Here is a 17095-nt window from a genome sequence, read left to right as displayed (position 1 = left end):
GGAGGAGGAACACATCTCATTCTTCTTTTAAGGTGATATAGAGCTGGGACAAGGACACAGGAAACTGGTGAATAACCCAATTTAGTTAGCAAAGAGGGGCAGGAGTAGTTCTTGGTGACATATATCTTGTCATGGGGCTTGGATGGCCTGGAGAAAGCAGGCCAGGCCAGCATCTACAATACAACATTATTCTTCCGATTATATCATCATTTCACAGCGGTACAATGCAGCCAGATTTTTCGTGGCTGCAATCCTGAAGGTGATTCTTCTAGTAAGTCTTACCTTTAACCTTGCTTCCTACCTTCCAGCTAAACCGGCTACATTCTCAGGACCACCTCCCTCCTTGAATGAGCTTGTCACACACTGGCTTCTGTGTGTGGACTTTACTTCTTCACATCTCTCACTGCTGTCACTTCCTCTGAGGAGGGCGCTTCCTGACCTTTCTTATTCCAAAGTTTGTCCGTTTGTATTACTCATCATTAACTGACAATGAATTCAGTTTGTGAGTATGTTTGATTGATGTGTGTGTCTCTCTAGAATATATGTGGAAGAAGCAACTTAAAAGCTGCTTTTTCTGGGCCTATAACTTAACTAAAAAAACATAAAACCTTAATGCCCAGATCCCAAATCCTACATTTGTATGCTGTGGTCTGATGGTGTTCTATCATAATCATTTTGCAATCACCTCTGGGGTCCATAGGATTTATTCAGCATCTTCTGACTAAAGGCAAATTGCCCCTTGGATAGCAATACCATTTCTTATCAGCTTGTGGCAAAAGGTAACACTGTCCCCAAGAGAACAGCCAAATACTCAGGACAGACCACTTGCAGGCAAGTGTGCCTATGATTATTCATGCTGCCCTCAAGTAATAAAGCACTAACCACTACTTTAGAACTCCTCCAGAGTCAAAGACTGAGCTAATGGTCAATCATGACACACACACTCTTTTAACTATGCACCCTTTCCTCACCCTGGTCCTCAATGTCTTGCCTATTTCAAGATAAGGCGAATGTCTATTACCTCTGAAGATCTAAAGATATAGAGAAGTGCTGCCTTCGCTTGACTACATTATAATGCATTTTACTCTGCCCTTCACAGGTCTACTTGGCATATAGGAGCTAGTAGTTAGGCCTAATAGGCAGAACTCCCAGACTTTGGGCTGGAGCCAAAGAGGGTCCACTTCTGATATATTGCCATGTCCCTAGTCCTTAGCACATAAGCAGGACTTACAAATTATTTTCTGAATAGTAAATCAATTTGGACACGCCTTTAAGCAGGGACTTCCTCAGATAAGTTCTTTGTGACCTTCCTGATTCTGTGGTGTGGACAGCCGTAACACTCGCCCTGTCGTGGTACTCATTGTTGATGCCAATGAAATAGTTCTGAATTTCTACTTTGTGAAAGAAAAGCCAGCTCACAATGGTCATTCACGTGGTAAAGTGTTTCTTTAAAGACACATGCCTGTTTCTCAGAAATTAATGTCATCCTATAATGGGCACCAGTACACAGAGAAAAAGCAAAATATATCATAACAGAAGGTATTCCATATACTCACAGAACCCCAGCTTTATCCTGATTCCTGTGAAGTCTCACTCACAGATCTGAGCCCTCATTTAATAGAGGGTTAATAGCAGCAAACACAACATACAGTGATAGAGGGAGAACACAAACAGATCAGGAAAAAACTAGGAAAGGCTTCTCATTCTAACTCAACCAGATGCACTGAAAATTGAGGCATACAAGGGTTAAGAAACTTACACTTATAAAACACATCTAGCTAACTTGGGAAGCTGGGCTCTGAGGATTCTAGTTGAAAGCCAGACTAGCCAGGAAAATAAGTCTGTGAGATTCTTATTCTCCAATTAACTAGCAAAAACCCCAAAACGGAGCTGTGCCTCAAGTGGTAGGGCACCAGCCTTGAGCAAAAAGAAAAACTAAGTGTCAGTATTTACACCCTGAGTCAATCACCAGTGCTGGCACTAGTATGCACATGTACATACATGCATACACACACACACACACACACACACACACAGATTAATATTATGTTGCTGAGCTTTAACTCAGAAGTGGGTTCAAAAAAATGTCCCTTTTGTTGGTAGATCTCCAAAGCACTTCAAAATGAAAAGAACCCAAGGTATTTTGGTCGCACTGGCAAAGCAAAGGAAACTGCTATTTATCAGTCATTTGGTCTAGGAAGAAAGAGATGGAAAATTGCCATCTTGATTTTGGCTAATTTCTTTACATAGATTTTGGAAAAAGGAGTGTGCTAAGCTAGAGATGTGTGCGCAGAAGACAATCCATTTATCTTCAGGAAGTGTTCAGTGAGAGTTGGTTAGTAGGAAGAAAAGCCTAAATGTAATGAGATCCAGGTTAAGTCTCTGGCTCTCATTCCAGGCACATCTAACTTTGGTTCTGGAGATCTTAATGAAGGTTCTCGTCCAGTAGGGCTTGGGTTGAGGATTTGATCTAAATCAGCAATACACCCAGAGGCACTAACACCCTGGCAAGAATCCAAAGACCGCTGGTTCCACGGAGTCTGGGGCATATTTCAAATTTGTTGCTTTGTGCATTTAGCTGTCTCAACAGTAAGGCAGCTGCTCCCCAGAGTGGAATCTGTGGGCTCACTAAATAAATAACCTCTGCTTGACCTCTCTTTCCCCAAATCTGAAAGCCAAGTCTAGATTCAAGTGAAGTAGGTTTATTGGTACTTGAATAGAGATGCATAATTCAGAACAGAGAAACACCTGTGTCCCGGTGTTCAATCTCTCCTTCAGTTTATCTCCAGGGCTGTAGGCTAATGGCTCTCATTCTTCCTACTTCTCCCCTTTCCTACATTACCTGAATCCCACTGAAGTTATAAGCATTGACATTGTTGAAACCAAAAGATCCAAGTCTCGGGACTTGTCTGGAAGGCCAAAAAAGATGACTTGAGGGTGAAATTCCTTGAAGTTATAAAAAAAAATACAAATAAGTAACTGGAGACCCTGTTTTGGATCCATAGAGAACAGAACCTATGGCTAATTGCAGGTTTTCTTTGGATAAGGATTGCAATACCATCATGTAGAAATGGCCCAGCCTTACCATTAAAGAGCATTGGTCCTAACTGGTCTCACCACTAGGAATGACGTGAAGGAACATGAGATGTACAGTTAAGAAATAGCAACTCTATTTTCTTGAGACTAGATTTTGGAGACATAACTAAGAGAAGCCAAGACTATCTGGGTTTTTTTTCACATGCTTCTGCAACAATGACAGTGGCGTCAGAACTGGCTGCCTTTTTACTGAGTGTCATGAAATTAGAAAAGGATTTTATTGGCGTTTCTTGGGTCAGAATCCTACCTAGGAAAATGCTGTTCCACTACCAATATCCAAGAAAATAAATGGCCCCTTGGGGACTGTCTTTGTTATCAGAAATTAGTCTTCTCCAACTCCTTTTACTTCCCTCAGGAACCTCCATTCCATTGTGTGTGTGTCTACTTGTATGCAGTATACACTTCACCCCTTTGGCCTTCGTTGCATCTGGCTTTGCATTCTCTAGGGTTCCAGTACCACAACCCCTCATTCCTCTCTCCTGAACCTCAACTCCATGCTCATCCTTATTACATACATAATAGTTTCCAAATTCAGTATGAATTTCAATAATCCTTTTATTCACCCTTCTACATTTCCCACAGCAATGGTTCCAAACTTGTTTCTATCTTTTTTTCCTGCTCATACCTGCTAACCCATTTCTTTTCCAACTACTTCAGAGAAAAATGTGGACTCATCAGCCATAAGCAACCTCAGTTTTCCTGTCTGCTCCCTCTAAAGATTCACCTGTCTAAAAGGAAAAGATTTCTCACTTCCTATAATTCTGATCTCTCCATTTTATGCCTCATCCCATACCTGGCTTCATCAATTATCCCTCTCCTCATCTTAATACATTGTCAATTTTATTCCATTAAGGATTTAAAAAAAAGGGAGATGCTTTCTTTAAAATTAGAAGTCACTTCCTGTCTCTGTCCCTTTGCTACTAAATTCATTGAAACAGTAATCTTTAATCAGTCCATTCATTGACCTCCACTTAACTAGCCAGGGCACAACACCTTTGATTCTTGCCAACTCTTTTCGTCATGGTGCCCTTCCCTCTCAGAGGTCACTATAGGCCTCTGACTTTGAATCCCAATAGGCTTTCCATGGCCCATCAGTATAAAATTTCAAAATTGCTATCTCTCCACTTTGTTTTTGCCAGTCATGGGGCTTGTACTCAAGGCCTGAGCACTGTCCTTGGACTTTTTTCTCAAGGCTAGAGCTCTACCACTTGAGCCACAGCATCATTTCTAGCCTTTTTCTATGTATGTGGTACCAAGGAATTGAATACGGGTCTTTGTGCATCTAAGCAAGTACTCTACCACTAGGCCAGATTCCTGGCCCTATCTCTCCACTTGCAATGATGACACTGCTCCTAGCTCATGCTAAAGTTTCCCTTGTTCAGTCACCTTCCCCAGGTACAGCATGTACTGTGTATACATGGTGACTGGTCTCAATTGTGGTTCCTAAACCAGTCTGTTTTATACAGTACATCAGACGGATAGAAACTAAAATCTTGGGATAGCACAAGATGAATCCAAACTAATTACAATCCAAGCACTACAACAAAAAGGCAATGTTTCCTGGTACCTAAACACACATATCCAGTTATCACCTTAAGGAAGTACTTGACTGGTCTTTGCAAACACTAAATCTTCGTGTGCCTTTAGATTAACATCATGCTTTTATCTCTCTGTGCCTTTTTTACCTTGCCTGATAAAGTGCTGCCTGACCTCCTCAGACATCATTACAGCAGCATTAATCCTCAGATGTAGAAAAAGAAAAGGTTACATGTCAAATAAAATTTAGTTACCCGCTTGAGAAAGATTATCCAGCGTATACATATCAATGTTCTACTCACTTGGTGTTGTAATTTGGATATAAAATGTTCCCAACGGGCTCATACATGGAAAAGCTAAATCTCTAGCTAGTAATGATACTGAGAAATGACCAGATGATGATGATGTTAACCTCATCAACGAGTGAGTTCATAGCTGTAATGGGCTATTTAGGAGATAGGGCCAGGTTAAAGCAGTAGGTCAGTGGAGGGTTGTGCCTTTGAAAGAATGTTTTGCCCTTTGTCCTTCAATCTTTATACTTCCTGTCTTCCATGAGGTGAGCAGGCTCCTCTACCATGCCCTGTCACATTTCTATGATATTGTTCCCCCACTCAGGTCTACGCAAGAGTTAAATCGCAGAAAACCAGATGGTGTGGTTTCTCTCAGGTATTTTAAAGTTATCTCCTTTATGGTTCTCCATCATAACAGTGGAAAGCTGATTCGTTTGCTGAAATTGAAGATACTTTATTTATACGTAGAGCTATAACAATCACATTATTACTTATTAGGTAATCTGACCACCTTGAGGATGTAGCTAGATCAGGAAATTCATGGTATGAAAAAATTAACTAGAAAGATAATATACCTATCTAGACATACAGGAGTAGCACCTGCATGTTATGTTTCTACTGGAGCTGAATTGCAATCAATTCATCAAGAAGGAGTACTGACCCTTTTTTGCCATTCCTAGGCTTGGGCTCAGGGCCTGAGTACTAACCTTGGGTTTTCTCAAGGCTAGTGCTCTACCACTTGAGCCATAGCACCATTTCTGGCTTTTTTCTATGTATTTGGTACCAAAGAATAGAACCCAGGGCTTTGTGCATGCTAGGCAAGCATTCTATCACTAGGCCAAACTCCTGGCCCTGAGTACTGACTTTTGAATTTTCCATTATTATTTTATTAACTGCATGTTCTCTGCAGTCATATTCTTCGATGGTCCTTTCTTATATTCAGAACTTTCCCATATATTTCTCCACCTTTATTTACTAAACGTTGGCCTTATAGTTCTAAGTTTTCTCTGAGAAAACTTACCTGATGTCCTTTAAACATCATAAAACTGTTTTCCTATAACCAGCTCCAGGTCCTTGGTCAGTCTGCATCATCTCAGTTAATAACTCCCCTAATCAATTAATTTCGATAGCCCTTTGTTTATATTGACGATATGTACTCCATTGACATTAGTTAGCTACTAAATATCTTATACTTTGCTATACAGTCTATGTAATAGAAAAACAATCTTTAAAATGAATCCTGAATTAATTTTAAAGTAATTCAGTGATAGATGGTAAACACACATTTTCAATTATTGGATCACCCAATTGTAGTAAAGTTAAAATATGGTTTATTATGACTTCTCCCACAAGTCCTTACTGCACTCTCTGCAAATACAAAGAATAAATTATCTCTCTCGTACATGAGAGTCATCTAAATACTTCCTTTATTTTGTCCTGGAGCTTAAACTTGGAGTCTAGACGCTGTCCCTAAAGTCTTTCACTCAAGGCAAGTGCTTTTATACTTTTGAGCCACAGCTCTACTTCCAGTTTTCTGGAGGTTAATTGGAGATAAGAGCCTTGCACGTTTTCCTACCTGAGCTGACTCTGAACCACGATCCTCAGATCTCAGCCTTCTGAATAGCTAGTATTAATAGGAGTGGGGCACCAGTACCCAGCTCAAATACTGCTTAATTGTGTGTGATCCCTATGCACATTTGCTTCCAGATCCTTTTCTGATTGACATGTTTCAGGCACGTGCTCTTCTGTCTTGCTATGTCTTTAAGACTATCATCAGACCTTACAACAAAAACTTCCTGACCTCACTCTGCACCATCCTTATACATTCTTTCCATTGAAGTCAAGCTACACTGTGCTGCTGCTTTAAGGGGTTTGCTTTTCCAGTGGACCTAAGATAAGGTACCAATCTCCTTAATACTTCAAGGTACTTCATCATCTGTTCTCTTTCCACAAGTCAGGTTGTGTCTCTCTACTTTCTACCTTGGATATTATGCTTCAGCCATTCTAAATGGCACTCAGGAACCCCAGGTTGATGGATCTGTCTCTGACTTCTTATATATATTGTTCATGGAGCCTAGAATAGCTACACCCCTCACCCCAGCTCCAGGCTACATCTCCCTTCCCAAAGTCAAATTACCCAGCATCCAATTAGCACTTCCTTAGCTAGATGTGATGATCTTTACAAGTAACCCCACAACATCCTCTATTTATCTCCCACTGAAGTGAGAACATTAATGCACATTTACCTCTTCCCCAATAAAAATGGTGTGATTCTCAAGTCTGTCATATGATATGTGATAAATGTGCATACATCTAATCCAGTCACATTGACTATTTCTCTATGACCTTTCTTCATCAGCTAATGTTTCACTTAAAGCACATTATACAGAGCCTAACACAATTCTCCTTAGGTGATTAGATCTCTGCAGGGCACAATGAGGCAATTAAATTGCTTATCCCAGTCACTGTCACATCAAGATTTCTTCATCTGTGCAGAAGGACTAACATACCTCCCAGTACAGCAGCTGAGAAAGCTAAATATGATCACGTGCGTGGCAATGGGTTTGATGCTGGTAAATAGTAGCTGTTCTATGCATAGCCAACTATTACGACAGAGAGCAGCTTTGCCATGATCTACATGTGTCAGAATCCCATTCTCCCTATGAATAAAAAAAACAGTCTCCCTATGAATACAAGAGAAAGTGAAAGGATCATAAAATTCTGTTTTGAAAGAATGGAAGTACATAGGCAGCTGAATATCCAAGCGGTCTCTATAGGTCCTAAAGGAATAGAAACAGAAGGATCCCGGAAAAAGTCACAGTGGTGGGTGTAGGGCAGTGGAGTTCCACATACAATTATGTGGTATGATGCTGACTAGAGACATCTGTCACTCACAAGCTAGCACTGTATCCACACACCACATTCACTCTGTGTCTCACAAAAGATAATCATGCTCACATCTGTTTATATTACCAGCTAATACCATGCTTTGGTCCTCTATTTTTCAATAGCCTCCAGCCAGTATGAGGCTCTTAGAAAGGAACTCTTATCCTTCTCTTTGCAACCTGAAATATTGCTATCAAGTATTCATGAAATGAGGAAATTAAGGGGATAAAGACTACAAAAAGTCCAGTACACCCAAAAGAAAATTGTGATTGACTCTACACATGCAAGGGTATAGAATAAGTTTGTGGACGTGTGTGTGTGTGTGTGTGTGTGTGCCTGTGCACGCATGGTGTATGTCTGTTTGTGCATCTATGTCTGTGTATGAGTGTTTGTGAGTACACTAGTACTAGGGCTTGAACTCAGGACTTGTCGATCGATGAGAAGCTTGTTTTCAAAATATGAATTCTGCATTCGGTATTTAGCATTCTATACCCTCCTCCCCAGGTGCACAAGTGACACCTTAAGAGAGGCTCTGTCAAATTCTACCCCATTTTTGAGAACAATTGGTTTAAACCAAGAACATGACATGCCACAAGTACTAGGGGGAGAGAAGCCAGTCTTTTCTGGGTTTGTTAAAAACATAAGCAGCCTATATTAAACTAGAGACTCTCTTAAATATGAATGTTTCTCTAATGAAATCTTTAGTATCTCATGATATTTGGATACAACATTCTTATTGTCCCAAGAGACAGTTTGTCGGGGTTCACACTCTGCCTCCAACTGTGTGCCTCAGTTTCTTCCTGTTTAATAAAGAAATGATAATAATGATTCTTTCTCACTGGGTTTTGAAAAATCAAATTAGACAGACTATTTTCACAGTGGTAATTGCCCATTTAATATCTGCTGTTATTATGCACATTCATTAGTCACTCTTGGATTCTCATCATTGAGACTTTTGTTGCTTTTTCAAAGGAAGCAACCTTCTACCTCTCCTACAGAGAGAAAGCAGGTGAGTGCAAGTGCTAAATCAACATCTTGCATTCTTCTTCTGGCTCTGAAATTTGCAAGCTACATAACTAGATTAGTGCACATAAAATTATTAAAATTTCTGGATGTCGTCAGCTCCTGCCTATAATCCTAGTTACTCAAGAGTCTGAGATTTGAGGATCCTGGTTCAAAGCCAACCCTGGCAGAAAAATCTGGGAGAGACTCATCTCCAATAAACCACCACAACTCTAGAAGTGGAGATGTAACACAAGTGGCTGAGTGCCAGCTAAGAGAGAATGCAAAGCTCTAAGTTTAAGCTCCAGTAACAACACACACACACACACACAATTTCAAATGGACTATGGGCCTAAGAACACTCACTCCAAAATTATCATCTATTATTTCACAATGTGAGAAAGTTATTACCGTATTATTTATTAAAAACTACATGCCCGAGTGAAACAATGCAACAATGCAACTAAATATTTCTGTTATGTGAAGGTAAGAGAATATACGGGGCATGGAGGCTCATGTCTGTAATCCTAGCTACTCGTGAGGCTGTCCAAAGCCAGCCCTGACACTAAAAAAGGCTGTGACACTCTTATCTCCAATTCATCACCAGAAAACCAGAAATGGCGCTGTCACTCAAGGAGTAGGGTAGTAGCCTTGAGCTGAAGAGCTCAGGGACAATTCCCAGGCCCAGATTTCAAGTCCCACGACTACCAAAAAAAAATCCAAAAAGGTACAAGAATGTAAGGAATTAGGAAGTACCTTTCATGGATCTAGAACACATACAACTTGTAATAGCAATGGCTCAGGAGATCTGGGAGAAAGGATCTTGGTCAAGTAGCTACATTGAGCTGAGTTTTAGGGAAAAAAAAGTGTAATGAATGATCCTGAGCTTCTTCTGTGAGTGAATGAATAAACATTGTTTCTTCAATATCCTCATGGCTGACCCAAGGAATGTAGTACATGCTGTCCATTATATCCTCACATATGCTAAGCCCATTTCTTCACTTTTCTACACAGCAGAGCCACTTGCCAAGTTCAACCAGTTTCTACCACTGTGAAATACCAGTTTCAAAAAGGAAGGTGAATGCATCAAATCTATGGTTCAACTTTTTGCACTGATATTTATTGGATATGAGCCTACAAGAATATTAATTGCTGCTGTCCCCTTTCTCTTTCACAGGATATTACTATTTATGATCATGTTCACAAATTAGAGTTTCTGTTGTGCTGAAAAATACATCCATGAAGAGTCCAGCTTCAAGAGAAAGAACTGTCAATTCCATACTATAGGCAATAGTGCAGGACAAGACAGAGACAGAAAGACCAGACTGTGAAAGGTTGTGCAGTGAGGTAATTTGTCAGACATTCTCTTCCCAGGTGCTTCACAATGGAACCCTTTACTTACAGGGAAGGAAGACACCTGGTTAGCTGAAGTGCTTTTGTTCACTGACATGGATGATAGACAGCTGCAGGGAAAAGATTATAATGGAAAAAAATGAACCTAAAAATAGATCAAGTGGACTTTCCTGTAAGATCAAGAATGACTCAAAATTCTTCTAAAATTGGTGGACAACGTTCATATAAGTGAGTATGACTGGAAGCATACAAGTAGATTCATAGTAACAAATAAGTTCACCAGAATACCAGTGTTTCTACAAATCTAGAATCTTCCTCAAGCCTATGCCAGCTCAATATCAATCCTACATAAGCAATTACCATTCTGATCTCACCAAAGACTAATTCTGTCTCTTCTGGAACTTCATAGAAATGAAATTATACAATATACATTATTCTTGTCTTTCTCCTTTCATAAAATATGAAAGTTTTGAGATGGCCATGTACTGATATACTTGGCTATGGCACATTCTTTTGTGATGAATATTAGTATTTCATTATAAGAGTAAACCATATTTGAGTATCCACGCTTTTGTGGATGAATATCTGTCCTATCTTATTTTATACTTGAGGATCTTACATAAAAAAAACTATGAATACATTCTTCATTAGTCTTTTTGTGTATATCTTTTGTTATTCCTCTTGAATAAATCCATAAAAGTAGACTTGATGGATCTTAGAGTTTATCTGTATGTTCAACTATATTAAGAGTTACCATAATAACATATGTGTATGTACAATGACTAGAATTCTGTACTTGAGAATACATTTCAATTTTATGCATTATAGAAGGTTTAACATATGTTACTATGACTTTCATATGTTTCCTTGAATCTGATATGGAACATCATTAACATGTCTTGCTCTATGAAATATCAGTCTGACTTTTTGATTATTTATCTTTTAATTGTGGTTTTGTAGGATAAGCTGAATAGAGAGTTGGTTTGGGGTTTCTCTTAAAATATTACCTATCAGTATGTGGTTAATCTTTTAATTTTCTTAAAGATAGCCTCCTGATGTTCTAATTTTGATCATATCCAATTTGTTGATATTGTCTTTTATGCTTCTTGCTTTTGTGGTCTCCCCAAGATATGACCACCTGCTCAGTTCAAGTTGCAAAAATATTTGCCAACCATTTTTTTCTTAGCAATCTTATCATTTTAGCAATTGCAGTTGGGTTTATGATCCATCTCAAATTAATTTTGTCAGGGCTGTAACTTAACACTTTTAACTCCTGCCAGATACAAATGAACTCAAAGTAGTCTAGAACGATTGCTTCTGAGCTATCTCATCAAAACCAAAGGTTGGCTGATGGTGGTGGGGTTTTCCTTGAGTTTCATTTTGTCTTATCTTAAGGGATGAGGATTTTTTTGTTTTGTTTACTATTTTCTACATACAAAAGAATTAAATGAAATCCACAGTGTGGTAGTAAGAATAGTATTAAGGCATCTTCAGAAGTTTTTTTTTAAAAATGGTATTAAAGTGCATGTCTAATTTTCCTCATAGTAAAGTAGCAGAGCAGCTGAACTAAGTACAAACTTCTTCAAGATAACTCAGTAGCCTATTTCAAACTGTGTAATTATGTTGAATTTAACGTAAACCGCAGGGTTCAAGGTAAAATGGTTTTGTTTTGAGCAACTGATGTTTCGACTTTGTGGTAGGACTTCCTATTTTATCCTAAACAGTCTCCCAAAATACCCTCCAAAAAGTGTGTATTTTTTGGTTTTGTAGAAGAAAATTTAACCTCGAAGAGTTAAGCAGCTTGACCTGGAAGCCACACGATCAACAACCATTCTGAGAACCGAATTCCAAGTTTGTCTAATTTAAACCCTATGCAATTTCCAATAAAGGCTCTATGTCCTCTTTGTTCATTCTAGTCACATATCATTGGATGAAGTCAGTTGCAAGGGATTGGGGAGAGGAACTACAGTCATTTATACTCATACACATACCATGTTTCATTAAGGCTAACGGATCAGGAGAACATGTCTTGAATGTCAAAATCCGTAAGCCACAAAAGCTTACTTATGCTGTGTTGATACCAGCTTATAGGCCTCCCTGATTGAAAACATTTTCCCCTCATGCATTTCTAACCTCATGCATATGTAGGGACTGTAAAGCTCCCTCTGCTTCTTGCTTTTCTACTTACTTGTCCTTTCAATAGGACTGTGCTAGAGCTCAAAGCTAAAGCACAGCTACTATAATCAGAGCTAGAAAGCAGAGGAGAGACTAGAGAAGAGAAAAAGCAAGAAAAGGAGAAGATTAGGAGGGGACCCGTCAGAAATGTCATACTCTACCAATATTGTGCTGTTGCAACACGTAATCCTAGCTCAGTAGATAGAAGCAGATTGTGCAATGCTATGGTATTCCGTTATTGTCAGAGTTAAACATGCAGTTTCACTCCATGCAGGGCTGAGTCTCCTCTATTGCAGTGTCTCCTCTATTGCAGCAATGATCAGAAGTGAATGTGGAAGGCTATTTATCAGAGACTTTTAAAAGAGCTCATATTCAAGGAAGGGAAATACACCCAATAATAACTACAGGACAGTAGGTTTCAGACTTTCTATTATTTCAGAGGCAGAGAGGAAATTAATTTTGCCCGAAACCAATTAAACAAATTACTGTTGTTTTCCCTAAAAGCTATCCACAGTCAACAGAAACAATGCATGGGCAGAAAAAGATAGTAGAGGAACTAAGTGTTTGTTAGTGGTTGTACCTATAATCCTCACTCCTCAGCAGGCTGAGACCTGAGGATCTCAGCTCCAAGTTAGGTTGGCCAAAACATTCTGCAAGGCTCTATTTCTAATTAACCAGTGAGAAAAACTGGACTTGGGGCATGTCTCTAGTGGTAGAATGCCAAGAAATACACATGAAACCCTATTGTCCTTCACCTCTACATTTCCTTCCCCACAAATGTAAAGAAGAAAAGAAGTAGGGGGAAATGTAAAGAAGAGGGGAAATGAAGCTGTGAAGCTTCTGTGGGAGCTGTAGAAGTTTACTGCCACCCCAAATGAACAAAAGGCTAATGCCGTCAGCAGCAACTAACAGAGTAGATTGAAAAAGAATGCTAACTATGACGTCTTGGAACAGAACTCAGAAGGAGAGCGTGTCCTTGGTATGCATCACTGAGGCTTTGAGTTCAATCTCCAACACTGCAAAAAAAAATCATAAATATGTAGACAAATAAATAAAGCATGCTACTCTCCAGCCTCAACCCAGACCAATGGAAACAGAAACAATAAAAATCACAAAGGTGATTTTTTTTTTACCCAGTAGGGGCTCCAGGAGCATCAGCAACACACACACACACACACACACACACACACACACACACACACACACACACACACAGGTAACAGCAGATGTGAGAAGTGGCATCTTAGTCCTCATACACCGCCTGGAGAAGTGTTATTTGAAGAGCATTCTTGTGACACCCTACACATCCAAAAGATGGAGTCAATTTAACCATTTCACACAGACTGCAGAAACATAAACCTGCTTCTCGTGGCTCTGTGATTTGGGAGAGGTCTTCTTATGTTTTGAGATGAGTCCTCTTTGTCAAGTCATACCACAAAAAGGACATCGCGCAGGCCCCTGGGTGGCGTCTGCGTGGCTTGGGGGAGTTTCCTGCTCTGAGGTACCTGGACAGGCTGCAGCAGCCTTTTCCTAGCCATTATTGTGGGGTGTGATTCATGGGGTGTGGGGGATCTGGACTTATTCTTTACGGCCCCATCAAGCTGTCCTACCTCTGGCAAACAGGAAAGTGCAGATCCTGGGATTAGGATTGGTCCTTCCTCTGTTTATGGCCTGTTCTTGGTCATAAATTTGGAGCAGGTGGGCAGAATGATTGCCGGTTGTTGAGGAGCTGAATGGGGTGCAGGAAGAGGTGAATGAAGGGGGGGCGTTGAGCAGCACCAGCAGAGGCGAACATGAGCCAGAGCTCCCTCAAGGTCATTTGACTTCTGCAGCAAATAAAGGAAAAGAATATAGAAAAGGATTTTCCTTGCCTTCTATATTTCTGGGGCCTTACAGACTGTGAGTTGATGAAGTTCTGGTCAATAGAGTTGTTTTCTCTAGGGTTTGTTGTTGTTGTTGTTGTTGTTCTCTTTTTAAAGGTGCTATGATGCTTACAATAGAACCTAAGCGATGAAGCATAAAATGAAAAGCTACTCTAGGAGGTTTCTCCCTGGTGCCCAGGCTGCAAATCAAGGAAATAATTTACAGTGCATCTCATGGCAATTCTGGAAGGAAAGAACTGGAGGAAAAGTTAAAAACCGGAAGAGCCAAAGTAGAAAGCATCAGAGATATAGTCCAAATGGCCTGGATTTACTCAAAGATAATATGTAGACCCAGAGAGCTTGTCTGCTCTATGGGGAAAAACTCACTGAACTTACACTCTTGTGGATCTATTTCTGGAAATGAAAAATATAAAAAGTATTTCGTAAAAAAGTAAACACTAGCTTAATAGTTGATCAATTAATTTTCAAAATTACTATAGCAATAGCATGTATAGTTGTATATATAACTTCTATCCTCCTCAAATTCTTATCTCACATTTAGGTCACTGAAAGTTGAAAATGTAACATGTTTCCTGAGGAAGAATCAGAGATTTGTGTTGGAAGTCTTTCTCAAAAGGAGATCTTGCCTTCCTGAGCATAATTAGGAAGAGGCAAAATCATTTGCTGGTCTTATTTAGAAGAATACAAAATGAGGTCAACAGCTACCACTGTAGGATTTTGTTACCCAAGGGACATTTGGTAATGTCCTTCGGTGGTTAGGGTTATCATATTGAATAAAGCACCACTGGAGTCTTGTGAGCAGAGTCCAGGAATGGTGTTAATATTGTACAGTACACAAGGCTGGCGTCACTGCTAACAGCCACCCGAAGTTTCATAACACCAAGGTTGAAAATCCTGAAACCAGGGATGCTCTGGTATCTTTTACATTTCTCTCAGTGATACCCAGTGACTTTCAACCACATTCTCTGTGAGCAAAAATCCAAGAAGCCCTTTGGATGGATCCTTTCCAGAAGTGTGCTTGCTAAGTAAGGCAGCCAGAACTGCAATCACAGCACGGCATCCTGTAGAGCAACCCTCAGGACTAATATTGGTATCTTCCATCACAGACCACAGACACTAAGAGAATGGAAGTCAAGAGAGCTTCTTGAAATCTACTTCTGTCTCTCTATCACGAAGTAGTTTGTATAAAGAAAAGATTTGTAGACATTGAATAAGTATGTGATTTCATATCTTCACAACATCTAGTAGGAAGGAAAGGGTTGCCGGGCACAACAGGATGGAAAGAAGGTCACAGTACAAGGTCGATTCCCTCATGCAGATTGCCAACCCAGGAAAGTTCGCCATCCTAGTGCTTTCAATTCACATCCTTCTGGACAATTAATTCACAACTCAGGCTTTCTTGGCTCTAATATCCACTAGAAAGTTTCTCAATGCAAAACAGATCCTTTTTGTCAGCAGGATGCAGGTGGATCAAACCTGTAATCTTAGGAGGCTGACATCTGAGAATCACAGGCAGGAAAGTTATTATAGGCAGGAAAATCCATGAGACTCTTATCTCCAGTTCACAGAACTCTGGCTCAAGTAGTAGAGCCCTAGCCTTCAAAAGAAAATCTGAGGGCTAGCTCCTAGCCCCTGAGTTCAAGCCCTCCTACTGAGGAAATAAATCAGATTTTTCTCTCCAAGATTAGGAGATGGAGTTGAGTGCTGTAAATGGAACTGCAAAAATACCAGTGAAAAGAGAAGCCAGAGAGCAAGAAATTGTAGGTGCTTATTAACCAATTTACTCAGTAGGGTTTTTTTTTGACAGAATTTAATATTTGTAGGATAATTTCAACCATTTCATTTTCTTTAATTCCTATTTCATTGTCTGGCCATTTGATTTAATACAGGATTATTCTAAAAACTGAATTCTTAATTAACTTTTTCAAGAGATTGAGGGGAAAAAAGAAATGACATTTGTTTGTGCTGCACATTCTGAAACCTTATTGGGCTTCTCACTGAGCAGAAATAAAAGATTTCCGACTTTGGCCAGCCATTCTACAACAGTGATAATTAAGTAAAATCTTACTCACCAAAAAAATCCCTTTGCTGTATTTTGAATCCTTATCCCCTTGTATTAGTTGCTCCTTTTCCAAGACAGCAGGACAGCCATACCAGTTCAGAAGTATTTGCAATAACCCAGATGGCAGAACTTCACTACTCAAGTGAGCAATTACAGTTATAACAGAAAAGAGCCAGACTAGCCTTACATTCGCTGCTCTAAATGTTAAACCAAACATACAGAACGAGAAAGAATAAAAAGCAAACTTTTTTCTGGAGATAATTTTATATATCAAAATTATCTTTCGGTAATACATAATCCCATTTTTTGAAGTAGCTATACAAGGGGTTTTCAACTCAACTCAGATTATGGGGAAAACGCCACTGAAACAATATCACCCCTTCCATCATTCTCTCTCAGTTTTCCAATCCTATCAATATCCTCAAGTTGTACAGCTCAATAATGTACTGAATATAATGACTATATTTGGGAGGGGGATTGATTGTAGGACTTGAACTCAGGGTCAAGGCTCTCTCCTTGAGTTCTTTTTGCTCAAGGCTAGTACTATTCCACTTTAAGCCAAAGTCCTACTTCCAGTTTTCTGATGTTTTTCTGGAGATAAGAGTCTCATCAACTTTCTTACCCAGCTGACTTGAAGCTATGATCCTCAGATTTCAGCCTCTTGAGCATCATAGGTATAAGCCACCAGGTGCCTAAGTGAGTAATGGTTATATTTTCCCATCCTTTCTCCATCTACTTATTATAGTGCACATGAATTTTAAGCAAAAAGCATATTCCAAAACAGTTCACCAGGCCATCATGTTTTAGATACA

General features: G+C 39.6%; 1 protein-coding gene across 16 annotated transcripts in view; it reads right to left on the bottom strand.

Annotated features, from left to right (window-relative positions):
• Nrxn3 (neurexin 3) overlaps positions 1-17095 on the bottom strand; it is a 1458248-nt gene that overhangs the window by 687133 nt on the left and 754020 nt on the right. The window lies entirely within an intron of this gene.

The sequence above is a fragment of the Megascapheus bottae genome, chromosome 14, assembly GCF_031878675.1.
Source record: "Megascapheus bottae isolate mThoBot1 chromosome 14, mThoBot2.hap1, whole genome shotgun sequence".
NCBI classification, from domain to species: Eukaryota; Metazoa; Chordata; class Mammalia; order Rodentia; family Geomyidae; genus Megascapheus; species Megascapheus bottae.
Note: the sequence above shows the minus strand (reverse complement) of the source record. Positions and strands in the feature narration are given on the sequence as shown.